Source organism: Lampris incognitus, chromosome 1 (genome assembly GCF_029633865.1).
Source record: "Lampris incognitus isolate fLamInc1 chromosome 1, fLamInc1.hap2, whole genome shotgun sequence".
Taxonomy (NCBI): Eukaryota; Metazoa; Chordata; class Actinopteri; order Lampriformes; family Lampridae; genus Lampris; species Lampris incognitus.
In genome coordinates this window covers 4,401,964-4,414,026 of record NC_079211.1, presented here as the reverse complement: position 1 = coordinate 4,414,026, position 12,063 = coordinate 4,401,964, and the positions used below count along the sequence as shown (strand labels likewise).

Below are 12,063 nucleotides of genomic sequence, written 5' to 3'. Positions count from 1 at the left end.
AACAAGGTAGCCTCTGGTTGGGTATCCGTTGTTTCTGTCAAGGGAGGGGGCGGGGCCAGCAATACTGCCAGCCAATCAGAGCAGCAGCTCACTAGCGATAATACTGTAGCGAATTCAGGGGCAGCCGGGAAGCGAACCCGGGTCGCCCGCGCTAGCCAGCTAACTACAGGGCGCGGCCCGTTAGCCGAGGGCTAGCGAGTCCAGTCATCCGTGGTCGTTACAACATTGCTTTTAAAGAGAGGACCCCCAAATAGTCTGTTTTATTAGATAAGGAGGTGGAAACCAAATCACTTTTGGTGGGAAAACATGTCACAGATACAGTAGTTACCCCCCCCCGTAGTTACCCCCCCACCACCAACACCACCACCGGCCAACAGGAACTGGTCTGAACTGTTCAGCCTCTGGAAAGGAGATGGAGGACTCTGTTCAGAGTACTGTGTTTGTGTTTTGTTTACTGTTAATGGTTGTTAAAAGCCCCAGTACCCCTACCCATGACCCACTGACCCCAAGAGTACGCCCCAGTACCCCTACCCATGACCTACTGACCCCAAGAGTACGTCCACACTCCGGTCACACAAGTCCAAAATGTTGGCTTGAGAGAAAAAAAACGCACAAAGAGATTTAAAAGCAAACCGGTGCGACCTCTACGAGGTCCTTCACACCGGGTAAGAAACCACCGTGCTGCCACGATGCGCCATTCCTTTATGTGGAGCTGTAAAAACCCCACCTATGTCTTTACTCCACCCATGTACTAAACCATCAGATGGCACTGAGCTCTTTCCCAAATCAGCTGGTTTAATACATGGATGGAGTAAAGACACGGTGAGGGTTTCTACTTTCTGGACCGGGTTTCTGGACCTGTCCGCATCCTGGCTGCAGCGGTTCCTGCGGTTGCCCCCCGAATTCGCTACAATATATATAGATAGACAGACAGATAGACAGATAGACAGACAGATAGACAGATAGACAGACAGATAGACAGATAGACAGACAGATAGACAGACAGATAGATAGATAGATAGATAGACAGATAGATAGATAGACAGATAGATAGACAGATAGATAGATAGATAGATAGATAGATAGATAGATAGACAGATAGATAGATAGATAGATAGATAGATAGATAGATAGACAGACAGACAGACAGACAGACAGACAGACAGACAGACAGACAGACAGACAGACAGACAGACAGACAGACAGACAGACAGACAGATAGATAGATAGATAGATAGATAGATAGATAGATAGATAGAGACAGACAGACAGACAGACAGACAGACAGACAGACAGACAGACAGACAGACAGATAGATAGACAGACAGACAGACAGACAGACAGACAGACAGACAGACAGACAGACAGACAGACAGACAGACAGACAGACAGACAGACAGACAGACAGACAGATAGATAGATAGATAGATAGATAGATAGATAGACAGATAGATAGACAGACAGACAGACAGACAGACAGACAGACAGACAGACAGACAGACAGACAGATAGATAGATAGATAGATAGATAGATAGATAGATAGATAGACAGATAGATAGATAGATAGATAGATAGGTATAGATATACAGCTATATAGAGACGACTGTATGGAACTGGGGCCTGTGAGTAAAACGTAGTGAGTGCGGTGCTCAACCCATAAAGTGTACTAGTTCCAGTGTCCTTAATGCAGTATGTCACAGCTCCACGGTATTAAAGCAGAGGTGTAATGGAGGAGGCGGTTGGGAGTCCGCCCTTGGCTCTCACTGCCCTTTTCCTTCTGCCTGTGAAGTGAGCGGGGAGGCAGATGAAGAAGAATGGGGCAAACGAGGTCACACGGACACGCAGGGGTAACAAGAAGAGAGGGAAATCTCTGTGAGGGAGACTTGGAAGGAAATCAATAACGGGGTGAGGACAGAAGCGGAGGAGAGGGGAGGAGGTGATCAGATGAATGATGAGAGGAGCCGGAGGAGTGGAGGCTTGGGGGGGGGGGGGGTGAGAGGAGAGAGAAGCTGCGAGGAAGAGGAGGGAGCATGCTGCAGCTGTGCTGAAGACTCCGGCTAGTTTCCTCTGTTGACGTGGGGACGAGCGGCACGGTGGCGCAGTGGTTAGCGCGGTCGCCTCGCGGCAAGAAGGTCGTGGGTTCGAGCCCCGGGGTAGTCCGACCTTGGGGGTCGTCCCGGGTCTTCCTCTGTGGGGAGTTTGCATGTTCTCCCCGTGTCTGTGTGGGTTTCCTCCGGGGGTCCGGTTTCCTCCCACAGTCCAAACACATGTAGGTCAGGTGACTCGGCCGTACTAAATTGTCCCTAGGTGTGTGTGTTAGTGTGTGTTAGTGTGTTAGTATGTGTAAGTGTGTGTAAGTGTGTGCTGGTGTGTGTAAGTGTGTGCTGGTGTGTGTAAGTGTGTGCTGGTGTGTGTAAGTGTGTGCTGGTGTGTGTTAGTGTGTGTAAGTGTGTGTAAGTGTGTGTAAGTGTGTGCTGGTGTGTGTAAGTGTGTGCTGGTGTGTGTAAGTGTGTGCTGGTGTGTGTAAGTGTGTGCTGGTGTGTGTTAGTGTGTGTAAGTGTGTGTAAGTGTGTGTTGGTGTGTGTAAGTGTGTGTAAGTGTGTGTAAGTGTGTGTTAGTGTGTGTTGGTGTGTGTAAGTGTGTGTAAGTGTGTGTAAGTGTGTGTTAGTGTGTGTAAGTGTGTGTAAGTGTGTGTTGGTGTGTGTTAGTGTGTGTAAGTGTGTGTAAGTGTGTGTTAGTGTGTGTAAGTGTGTGTAAGTGTGTGTTGGTGTGTGTTGGTGTGTGTAAGTGTGTGTAAGTGTGTGCTGGTGTGTGTAAGTGTGTGTAAGTGTGTGTAAGTGTGTGCTGGTGTGTGTAAGTGTGTGCTGGTGTGTGTAAGTGTGTGTGTTAGTGTGTGTGTTAGTGTGTGTGTTAGTGTGTGTAAGTGTGTGTGTTAGTGTGTGTGTTAGTGTGTGCGTTAGTGTGTGCGTTAGTGTGTGCGTAAGTGTGTGTGTTAGTGTGTGTGTGTGTTAGTGTGTGTAAGTGTGTGTGTTAGTGTGTGTGTTAGTGTGTGCGTTAGTGTGTGCGTTAGTGTGTGCGTAAGTGTGTGTGTTAGTGTGTGTGTGTGTTAGTGTGTGTAAGTGTGTGTGTAGGCCTCGGTGCTGACGCTCAGTGGGGGTCCTGTGATGTTGGAAAACTCACACACGTGCACTAAAAACGGTTGGCCGCACAGCAAAAGCCTGTTGTCTTCACTGCTTCACTTAAGACACACACACACACACACACACACACACACACACACACACACACACACACACACACGGAGTCCTGCAGCCTTGTCAGTTGCCATCCTGTGTGCGGTGAGTGCAGAAGACAAGTGGTATTCTCTCTGGTCTTGGGGCGGCCATTACCAGCAGCTGATAAAAGACTCTTTGAAGGGTAAATCAATGGCTGGCCGCCGCCCGCTCGTCCGCCCGCCCGCTCGCCCGCCCGCCCGCCCGCCCGCCCGCCCGCCCGCCCGCCCGCTCGCCCGCCCACCCGCCCGCCCGCCCGCCCGCCCGCCCGCCCGCCCGCTCGCCCGCCCACCCGCCCGCCCGCCCGCCCGCCCGCCCGCCCGCCCGCCCGCTCCCCCGCAGGCTGTCAGACCAACCTCCGGGGCGACGGCGAGGTCGAGCTTTCACGTGCCGAGGCCCGCAGGATGCCTCGCCGCCACACCACTCCCGGTGAGAGAAGCCGTCATCTCGCCGCACAACGGCGCTCTTCAGGGCGCACGCGAGTGTCTTCGGCCAGTCGGACGGGGCCGTGGCGAGGCTGCTTGGGGGGCGTTGGGGCGAGTGGTCTGATGCTTGTTCCCCGGAGTGAAGGAGGAAGAGCACTGGATCGTCCGGAAAACCCAAAGAGCAAAACAGGGAATGCTCCGAGCGAATGCGTTGGGGCACCTGCCATCCAGTCTGACAGATGCAAAGGAAAACATGCGTCGTTGGGTCGGAGTTCATCTGCAAGCCCTTCATGACCCAGACGGCGTCCGGATGTGGGCCACTTCCGGCAGTGACGCGGCGCTGGTGGTGGTCTTCTTCTGGCCCTGACAACATGGATGGGAGCCTGAGGTGGCCCACATGGATAATACCAAATATGGCCCAATATACCAAATCACATGTGGGCCTTTTCTGGCAAAGACACGGTGCTCTGGGCAACATGTGGTCTGGATGTGACCCTGAAGCGCCCCGTGGGGTAAATGGTGAATATGGCCCAAATATCACAAAACTAATATGGCCACCTTTGGCAAATATGCAGCACATGCAGCATTGCTATGGCTTGGTTCTGGCCCAGATCTGGCAAACAGGAGTGGACCGCCCACGCGCCATCATTCCACATGGTATGTGGGCCGGATGAAGTGTCGGGTGTGGGACGGGTGTGGGACGGGTGTGGGACGGGTGTGGGACGGGTCCGGGCCACAGCAGTTTTGCTGTCTGTGGAGGACGGAGGAAGCCGTCAAAGGAAAAATGCAGTTTTGCTTCATGGAATGGGTTTCCTCTGGGGGCGCCGGTTTCCTCCCACAGTCCAAAGACATGTAGGTCAGGTGAACCACCCCGTACTACATGGTCCCTAGGTATGAATGGGTGTGTGTATGTGTGTGTGTGTGTGTGTGTGTGTGTGTGTGTGTGTGTGTGTGTGTGTGTGTGTGTGTGTGTATGGGCCGTGTATGATGGTCTGGCAGCCTGTCCAGGGTGTCTCCCCGCCTGCCGCCCAATAACTGCTGGGATAGGCTCCAGCATTCCCATGACCCAGATATGGATAAGCGTCTTGGATAATGGCTGGATGGATGGATGCATGGATGGATGGATGCATGGATGGATGGATGGATGGATGGATGGATGCATGGATGGATGGATGGCTGGGTGGAAGGATGGATGGATGGATGGATGGATGCATGGATGGATGGATGGATGGATGGATGGATGGATGGATGGATGGATGGATGGATGGATGGATGCATGGATGGATGGATGGCTGGGTGGAAGGATGCGTGGATGGATGGATGGATGCATGGATGGATGGATGGATGGATGGATGGCTGGATGGCTGGATGGAAGGATGCATGGATGGATGGATGGATGGATGGATGGATGGATGGATGGATGGCTGGGTGGATGGATGCATGGATGGATGGATGGATGGATGAGTGGATGGCTGGATGGAAGGATGCATGGATGGATGGATGGATGGATGGATGGATGGATGGATGGATGGATGGATGGATGGATGGGTGGAAGGATGCATGGATGGATGGATGCATGGCTGGATGGATGGATGGATGGATGGATGCATGGATGGATGGATGGATGGATGGATGGATGGATGGATGGATGGATGCATGGATGGATGGATGCATGGATGGATGGATGGATGGATGCATGGATGGATGGATGGATGGAAGGATGGATGGATGGAAGGAGTGGGTTAACCACCAGAAGACCTCAGCTGAAAGATACAAACAACTCAATCGGGGGTCAATTTCCCTCAGAAGAAATGTTTGCATGTCGGTAATTTCATTCAATTGACAAGTTATTGTGACACACAACAGACATGACACACAACAGACATGACACACAACAGAGTCGTAAAAGGAAGAATCCAAATAAGAAGTCGTGGAGAGAGGCAAGAATCAATAGCTCCACACACCGCCGACCTGTCGCATACCAGAATGATGCAAAAACCAGTCTCACTACAAATCCCTGCACGCCGTTTTATTCAGATCACAGACACTCCCGACTGCCATGGGGGTTAAACCCCCGGGCGTCAGGCCCGCCACTATGACCCCCAGCCCACCCTGTCGATGGCAGATCTATAACCCCGCCCGCCTGACCGAGGAAAATTAATGGAACGCCACTTTGAAAAATGTGCTGATTTGCAAATGTTCCACCTCGACACCGTCCGGGGGACACGGTGTCCACGCGGAGACGATCGTTCAGCCGCAGTCTTGCCGTTAACCAGGGTGGAGCCGAGCCGCTCCGGGTCGTGTTGATGGAGAGGTGGAGGGAGGAGAGGCAGATAATTCACTCGCAGATGTGTTTGAGTCAGCGCTCGGCTCCTGTCCTCGCCCGGCTGGGCATGCCGATGGACAGTCCTCCGGATTAATGAGCTGACATCGTGGCTTTAAGAGGGACCGCATGAGAGGATTTGAAACGAGGTGGGAAGGACACTGCCGTAAGACAACACATGGACGACTGAGACTAGTGGTCCAGTTGAAAGCCGGTGCAGACGCATCCTGCAGCCAACCCGCCAACACAGAAAGCTGGCACAGCGCCGGAGTCTGTGCCGAGGTTCAGTTCTGAGGAACACTTCCCACCTGTTTAAAGGGTCATTCTGTTTTTTACATGCTGGGTCTCATTTTCCTTGTTCTATCCATCATACGTATCCCTTATGATATACCTTTACTCACCGACTCCATCTTTTAGATTTGTCCAGTATGATCAGTGGTGGATGAGGTTACTGATCTACAAAAGCGCCGCACAATCGACGCTAGGCGAGGCCGCCGCCAGACCGCCCAAATGGGCTGAGTAACTCAAACGGGCGAGTAAGATTTCAGGGAGAAGTCAAGCCCAGCTTACCGACCTTCATAACAGGAAGGTGTTCAGCAGAAAGGTTACTTCCCTTCTGGAGTGCCAAGGTCGCCCCCTTCGGCCAGAGTTTGAGCGGTTACCCTCAGGTGGTTGTGTGAGGAGGCCCTGTATTAGGACTAAGAGACACAAGGCTTCCTTTGCCCCCCCCCCCCCCCCGCCATCCAACGGTTAAGTGGTGGATAGTATTCATCTGTAGTCGGCACAGCGCTTGTTTCCGTGGTCTGTATATCCGAACGCCTTTGGTTGTCCGTGCCCGCTACGTCCTCCGGTTATTTGTTCCATCAGTGATGTGTCAGTTCTGCCTCATTTACTACTACTACTACTTTTTATTAATCCCCGTGGGGCAGTTCTTCCTCTGCATGTAAGCCATCCTAGCTGTGTAGCTAGCAGCAGTGGGCAGCCGCCGTGCAGCGCCCGGGGACCAACTCCACGTGGTCTCGCCATGGCTCGGTCAGGGGCACAGACAGCAGTATTAACCCTAACATGCATGTCTTTTTTCATGGAGGGGGAAACCGGAGCACCCGGAGAAAATGCAAACTCCACACAGACGACGATCTGGGATGACCCCCAGGGCTGGACAACCCTGGGGTTCGAACCCAGGACCTTCTTGCCGTGAGGCGACAGCGCTAACCACTGGGCCACCGTGCTGCCATTTATTTATAGAGACTGGCTGGAAACTAGAAAACAAATCTGCCCTGTGACGGCCTGGCAGCCTGTCCAGGGTGTCTCCCCACCTGCCACCCAGTGACTGCTGGGATGGGCTCCAGCATTCCCACCACCCTGAGAGCAGGAGAAGAGGTTTGGATGATGGATGCATGGATGGCTGCAAACTAATATCCCTGTTAGGGACAGTAAAGACACTACCTTGACCTAAATCAAGCGTGTGGACAGGGGTGAACCCGGGTGAGTTGTACTGGGCTCTGGGTCAAGGGAGGGTCCAACTCCGACGGGACCCGCGTGATCCCGGTCAGGATTGCGGTCCAGACTCAGAAAGAGGTTTACATACGTACACATCGTGTATGTTTGGGCTGTTGAAGGTCCCAGTATGTGCTTTGTTCCATGTAAATGTGATGCACAGTATGTAGAGATCATTAAATAACGACTTCGTTATCAATTTTCCACGAACAACTTCAAAGCATTCAAGTTGGGATTCGGGAATGATGGAATGATGGCGTCTCTGATATGATGGAATTTGGGTGGCGGGGCGACCCTCTTACCTCGCCTGTATTTGGACTAAACTGTGTGGGAGGAGACAGCTCTTTAGCTGTGTGCAAACGGAACAAGCGTGTGTGCGTTATGGCAGATGTGCAATACCAATGTACAGCTGTAAATACACATTTCCAAGTTGTTATTACTTATTTATTTATTTATTTACAACGTATACGGCGTACCAGTACTGCTGCTATTGCTGTGGGTGTAACACGGGTATATACTACAGTATGTAGTAGGGAGGTGGATAGTAGGTAAATACATAGTGTATACGCCTGCTATGTTACACTGTATTCTCTAGTGTACCACAAGTACACACTGTGGTTCAGGCTTCAGGGACAAATAGTGTGGGACAGACAGCTGCTACATATTCTTCATTCTCTCATCAACATGTAATTTGTGTTCACTTATCTCCCATCCTTTGTCTCTCTCTCTCTCTCCATCTCTGTCTGTTTCTCTCTGTCCCTCTGTCTCTCTCTCTGTCGGTCTGTCTCTCTCTGTCCGTCTCTCTCCATCTGTCTGTCTGTCTCTCTCTGTCTCTCTCCATCTGTCTGTCTGACTCTCTCCATCTGTCTGTCTGTCTCTCTCTATCTGTCTGTCTGTCTGTCTCTCTCTGTCCCTCTGTCTCTCTCTCTGTCCGTCTCTCTCCATCTGTCTGTCTGTCTGTCTCTCTCTCTCCATCTGTCTGTCTGTCTCTGTCTGTCTGTCTGCCTGTCTGTCTGTCTGCCTGTCTCTCTGTCTCTCTGTCTGTCTCTCTGTCTCTCTCTCTGTTGGTCTCTCTCCATCTGTCTGTCTGTCTCTCTCTGTCTGTCTCTCTGTCTGTCTGTCTGTCTCTCTGTCTGTCTCTCTCCATCTGTCTGTCTGTCTCTCTCTCTGTCGGTCTCTCTCCATCTGTCTGTCTGTCTGTCTCTCTCTGTCTGTCGGTCTGTCTCTCTCTGTCTGTCTGTCTGTATGTCTGTCTGTCTGTCTGTCTGTCTGTCGGTCTGTCTCTCTCCATCTGTCTGTCTGTCTGTCTGTCGGTCTGTCTCTCTCTGTCTGTCTCTCTCCATCTGTCTGTCTGTCTCTCTCTCTCTGTCTGTCTGTCTGTCTGTCTGTCTTTATCTCTGTGTCTCTCTCTCTCTGTCTGTCTGTCTGTCTGTCTTTATCTCTGTGTCTCTCTCTCTCCATCTGTCTGTCTCTCTCTGTCTGTCTGTCTTTATCTCTGTGTCTCTCTGTCAGTCTGTCTCTATCTGTCTCTCTCTCTCTGAGGAGGAGGAGGGGAGACTATCAGCCTGATAAATGGGAGGGACAGAGGGATGATGGGCAGATGAAGAAGGAGAAAACAGTAAGTCGTGGTTGATGGTGTGTTTTCAGAGGGGTTTTTATCGTGCGGTCGTGTCCTCGGCTAAGGTGAAGGTTTAGGACAGAAGCACGTCTCACTGACTCTGCACAAAATACAACACTTCACACTGACACCACACACTTCACAGCAGGGCAAAGAATATAACAAGATACATTTTGATGTACCTTGTTACAAAATAAATATATTTGATACATTTACTTCAGGAGTATTTTGTATTTTGTAACAAGATACATTTTGATGTACCTTGTTACAAAATAAATATATTTGATACATTTACTTGAGGAGTATTTTGTATTTTGTAACAAGATACATTTTGATGTACTTTGTTACAAAATGAATATATTTGATACATTTACTTCAGGAGTATTTTGTATTTTGTAACAAGATACATTTTGATGTACCTTGTTACAAAATAAATATATTTGATCATTTACTTGAGGAGTATTTTGTATTTTGTAACAAGATACATTTTGATGATGTACTTTGTTACAAAATAAATATATTTGATACATTTACTTCAGGAGTATTTTGTATTTTGTAACAAGATACATTTTGATGTACTTTGTTACAAAATGAATATATTTGATACATTTACTTCAGGAGTATTTTGTATTTTGTAACAAGATACATTTTGATGTACCTTGTTACAAAATAAATATATTTGATCATTTACTTGAGGAGTATTTTGTATTTTGTAACAAGATACATTTTGATGTACCTTGTTACAAAATAAATATATTTGATACAGACTCAGTGGAGAAGTGGGTAGCCACATGGCCTTCTATCAGACACCTTCAGATAAAACCTGCTGCTGTGTGGAAACGGGTTTATTTGGACCAAAGGACAAAGACAACCGAGGGGTTGTTAATCAGGCCTAAAAGGTTTTATATTGTTTTGTTTTTTTGTTCTTGTGATTAATTTTTGAGAAAACCAATTTCGTTTGATCGCCTGGTTGCTATGGCAACAGCATCCGGCGTGTGTGTGGTGGGATCTCCGAACATGCGGAGGAATAAAAGCGCCATGTGCTGCGCTCATAAGTCAGTGGAGATATGATGGAACAAAAAGGTGTTTGGTAAAAACGATGTGTTGTTCAAATTAAACCACTGGTCAAAACGCATCCGGATGTGTGGCTTTCATTTCAGCCTGCATTTCCACAAAGTATTAACGCTGAAGTAAAGCTCGTCCGTGGTGATGTCAGATGAGGAACAGATGTCAGTTTGTGCATCTGCAGGATAATGAGTACCTGCTGTGCATTACAAAGAGTGCTGTTAGTAGTATTGGTGTGTAGTACTGATGTGTAGTACACGTGTTTGGCGGTGTGTATGCAGCTATGTGACTGACTGCAGAATTGCAACGAATCCACTATTTCCCATCTGCCACAGAGACACACAGAGACACACAGAGACACACAGAGACAACAACCAGGGAAGATAATGGCTTGAAATTGCAGAGGCCAGGGCACGATAAGGGACGCTGGCTGCTTGTTTAGCAGCTGCTTTTATGAATAAATCCATACCAATCACTGCTGCAGGCAGGCTCTTGCAGTAAAAGGTGTACATGTGGAGCCAAACAGAAGGCGGGGGACAGTAATGTCCTCCAGGTGAGACGCTGGGGTCAGGGGGCAGGAAAAGGACGTCGGTTTGTCCGGCGTTCACGTGTCGGGACGGCGGAGGATCCAGATCAGAATCACGACTACTCTCCTTACAGTACTGCAGTACATTTTACCATGTACTCCTTATAGTAATACGGTACATTTTACCATGTACTCCTTATAGTACTTACATGTACTCCTTACAGTGCAGCGGTACATTTTACCATGTATTCCTTATAGTAATACAGTACATTTTACCATGTACTTCTTATAGTACTTACATGTACTCCTTACAGTGCTGCAGTACATTTTACCATGTACTCCTTATAGTACTTACATGTTCTCCTTACAGTACTGCAGTACATTTTACCATGTGCTCCTTATAGTACTTACATGTACTCCTTACAGTACTGCAGTACATTTTATCATGTACTCCTTACAGTAATACAGTACATTTTACCATGTACTCCTTGCAGTAATACAGTACATTTTACCATGTACTCCTTACAGTACTACAATACATTTTACCATGTACTCCTTACAGTAAAGGTGTACATTTTCTCATGTACTCCTTACAGTACTGCAGTGCATTTTATCATGTACTCCTTACAGTGCTACAATACATTTTACCATGTACTCCTTACAGTAAAGGTGTACATTTTATCATGTACTCCTTACAGTACTGCAATGCATTTTATCATATACTCCTTACAGTAGTTATTGTCAATGTCATTTTAAACTCGAAAAAAACACGAGTCGTTTCTTATTTAAATGGTCAGCATGTAACATGTATTCTTTAACAATAAAGGCAGAGTAAACATGTATGAATAAATTAATTATTGATGGAAGTCTAACCGGTTACTTTGTTGCCCGGTGCGGGATTCGATACGGGGTGTACTGCACCACAAGGCGACGTCACTAACCGCTCGGCTAAAGGCTCAGACTCGTTAGCTAACTAGGGGCTAACGGGTCTTATTAGTTGTTTACAGAAGTTTGTTTTTTTGTCGGTGCTGTGTGGTGGTACTGATACCCGGACAGGCCCGGTCCAATTTAATGTCTGGATTATCTTTAATAACACAATCCAGATCATATCCCTGACGCTAAGCACTGTCGTGGAGTGCTGGTGGGCAGCAGCCATGCGGAGGATGGGATGAGGCGCGCCAGGGGACTGGAAAGGAGATGGAAAGCTGGTCCGTAATGAAGGATTCACAATTCACTCGTGCGGATTAATGGCGTCTCCACATGGGACCCGCCGCCCGCCAGTACTCACTTCTCTTCCAGGGAGGAGAGGGCGGGTCGGGGGGCGCCGTCCCGAGAG

At 49.0% G+C, this 12,063-nt stretch overlaps 1 protein-coding gene across 1 annotated transcript in view; it reads right to left on the bottom strand.

The window, feature by feature from the left end:
- The window catches only part of slc36a1 (solute carrier family 36 member 1), a 62,068-nt gene that overhangs the window by 1,463 nt on the left and 48,542 nt on the right, over positions 1-12,063 (bottom strand). The window lies entirely within an intron of this gene.